This window comes from Tupaia chinensis, unplaced genomic scaffold (assembly GCF_000334495.1).
Source record: "Tupaia chinensis unplaced genomic scaffold, TupChi_1.0 Scaffold000678_1, whole genome shotgun sequence".
NCBI lineage: Eukaryota > Metazoa > Chordata > Mammalia > Scandentia > Tupaiidae > Tupaia > Tupaia belangeri.
The window spans coordinates 1,582,176-1,585,660 of NW_006160202.1; positions in this window are offsets into that span (position 1 = coordinate 1,582,176).

Below are 3,485 nucleotides of genomic sequence, written 5' to 3' on the forward strand. Positions count from 1 at the left end.
TCTTTGTAGAGAGACTCTGAGACTGGGCAAGTGGCCCTACAACTATGCAGAATAAATAGAGAATGCAAACAAGTGAAGAGGCCCGGCCCTGGGCATGTGTGGTCCTCTTCTAGTCTTTGCTCTGCCAATGACCTTGGGAAAATCGTGTCATCTGCCCAGGACCTACAGCCAGCCAGGATCCTTCTGACTCAGGGACTCTGTGACTTAAGATGAAGTCTGTCTTCAAGGGAGCCCAGAGTAATGCCTCCCTTGACCCAGACTCTGCCTCAGGGATTAGGTTAAGCATCCCTGAAAGGACAGTATATGAGGCCTTGGGCCAGTTACAGCAAGGAGTCACAACTTAGGCTGGCACTGAGCCAGAGCCTGTGAGGACTGCACATTCAGAGAAAGGACAGTGTTGAGGAGACCACCCAGCAGCAAAGGAGACAGGAGGGAAATTTCCTGAGTTTTTCTGAGAAGTAGAATCCCTGGCCCCGATGCACAGGTAGTATTTTGGTTGATAGTGCAGAAACTAGTCCCCCTTGCCTTGCCCAAACCAAAAAAATAAACAAAATTGATACTGAACCAGTATTGTACCTGGATTCACTGGTAGACACTGCATGGAATATCCTCAGAAAACACTGATGACGATGTCATTGGAAACACATGAAGAGCCAAGCACAACTACTCGGGAGGCTAAGGCAGGAGAATCACTTCAGCCCAGGAGTTCAGGACCAGCCTGGGCAACATAATGAGATTCTGTCTTTTATTTTTTGTTATTATTATTTTTTAGATTTTTGCTATAGGGCATGTGTGCTCGCAGAAAGAGACACACACACCCACAGAGAGAGAGAGAGAGAAAGAGAGAGAGAGTGTTAAAGTGAGAAATCACTGCCTAGAGGGGATGCCATGCCACAATCCCTTTTCTTTCATTCTCTTCCCGGGATTTTGGGCATACATGCACATGCGCCTGACATGATTTTCAAAGCCTCCAAGTGCAGGACTCAAACCACAGTCAGCTATTTGGGAGTCCAGTGCCTTAACTACTACACCATCTGCTGGCCCCAAGACTGTCTCTAAACACACAAACACAGACACACACATACACTGACTCTCTTCCCTATTAGGAGACACAAACTATAGGAGTACAACCAAAAGTAGCTCAACATAGAACAATCTAAAAGAAACTAAAAAGAGTATTTTTAAATAATTAAAGAATTAAAATAAAATAAAATCTGGTACAAAGAACCAACTACAACTTCTTGATATGAAAATATGATGAATCAAAGTTTTACTGACTTAAATAACAGGTTAAATGCAGGAGCGTTTTTGAACTCTGAGGAAATGATCTAAAATGTGGCACAGACATAATTAGATGGAAAAGAGAGGGAAAGTGAGAACAAGCCGCCAGGTCTGGGACTTAAACCGCAGTTGGCCATGTGAGAATCCGGTGCCCTCAACCATCATGCCATCTGCTGGCCTTTTCAAAAATAATTCGGCACTACGTGGTAAAGGTAAACGCACCGCCCTATAACCCATAATTTCATTCCGGGGAGTGAAGTCCTTTCCTCACACTCGTTCTGACAATAGGTCTAGCAAGTGCATTAACAGGGACATCCCAGTTCTCAGTAGAGGGTTGTACGGCAACTATAACAACAATGCCGTATTGTTTCCTGTTGTCATCACACTGCTCTCATCAATGTTATCTGTAAAAAAGATGCTTTTGCAACTCCTCAACTGCAGATATCATGATTATGCTCTAGAGTACCTGGTGAAACTTTCAGTCTCTAAAGTGTCAGCTTCATAAAATTATTTTCTTGCTTGATAATTACTCTGATAATAAATTTGAATAAATATGTTCCTTAAGGTATAAATGTTTGTTAATATTTCTTGCTTTGTCAAACTGCCTATGTCCTTTCACACACAATGGGCAAAATAAAGTTATGATGGAAGGGCTATTTAAAAAAAAAGGTGTCTGAGTGATAATTGTCTTATCAGTCATTCAGATAATGATCTTTAATCGCAATTACTAAAGTTTCAAGTATTAAAATTAAAAGAACAGATAATTCCGAAAGTCTGTACACTTATAAAACAAAAATTTCGAAATTATTTATGGGCCAAATAATCGTAATGAAAATGTAACATTATTAGAACTGAAAAGAATCCGAAGTGCTTGATGCAGCTAAAGCACTCGCATCAGTTACCTTTTGCTATATGGTAATGAAGTAGCACAAATTTAGCAGCTTAAGTCAACGAACATTTGTTATCTCAGTTTGTGCAGCAGGGATCTAGGAGCAACCTTAGGTGTGTGGCTCTGGCTCAGGGTCTCCATGGGGCTGTCTTCACGTGGTCAGTCAGAGCTGCTGCCATCCCAAGCTGGATCCACCAATTCCAAGTTCACAGGAACTTCTGTAGTACCCTATTCCTATCCAATCACAGTAACCTATTAATTAGGAGTGAGTCCATACTCAAGGGGGGAGGAATTAAGTTGCTTTACCTCTTAAAGGTAAGAACATCAAGGAATTCTGTAGACCACAGCATTACCTAGATGGAAATGTATAGTCTTAGAGGTATCAGAGAAAAAGCAGAGTGAAATTAAATATGTTTGAGACTCAATGAGTTAAAAAATAAAATAAGCCTAAGAAAGGTAAGAGAAAGTGAAATAAGAGGAAAAATAAAACAGAAATGAAAAAAAGTGATAAAAATGTACAACACTGAAAGCTTACTACCTAGAAAGACTTCCTAAAAAAAAAAGCTTACTATCTAAAAAGACTACCTACCTAGCAAATCTCTCACAAATTTCGTCAAGAGTAAAAATCACAAACAGTATTAGAAATGAGAAAAAAAAGATAAAACCACACTGAAAAACTTTGTATCAATAACTTTGAAAATAGAGACATACTAGACAATATCATATAAAATGTAACATTGAAAACTGACTTTAGACGACACAGAAAACCTGAACAGATCTATAATCATTTATTAAATGCAATTAGAAATTAAAATTTTGAAAAGCACACGCACATCTATATTCATTGCAGCCGTATTCACAATTGCTAAGATGTGGAACCAACCCACATGTCCACAAATGGATGAATGAATTGAAAAAATGTGGTGCATATACTCCATAGAATACTATTCGGCCATAAAAAAACAAGGCCCCAGAATTTGATAGAAAGTGGACGAATATGGAAGATCTGTTGCTGAGTGAAGCAAGTCAGGGTATGAAAGAGAGACATTGCATGTCTCTCCTTAACATATACTGACAGCACTCTATGGCAGAGACTGAAAGACCGGAGGACATACAAGCATTAAAAATTGTTTATGGGGACCAGCAGTTAGCGTAATGGCTATGTCGCTGGACTCCCACGTAGTCAACTGTGGTTCGTGTCCCGGACCCGGTGGCTTAAAACTCACGCCGGGCGACTGTGCGTACGTCCCCAAGATCCCGAGAGGAGAATGGGGGAGAAGGGATTGCGGCGTGACCATCCACCCCGGGGGGGTGG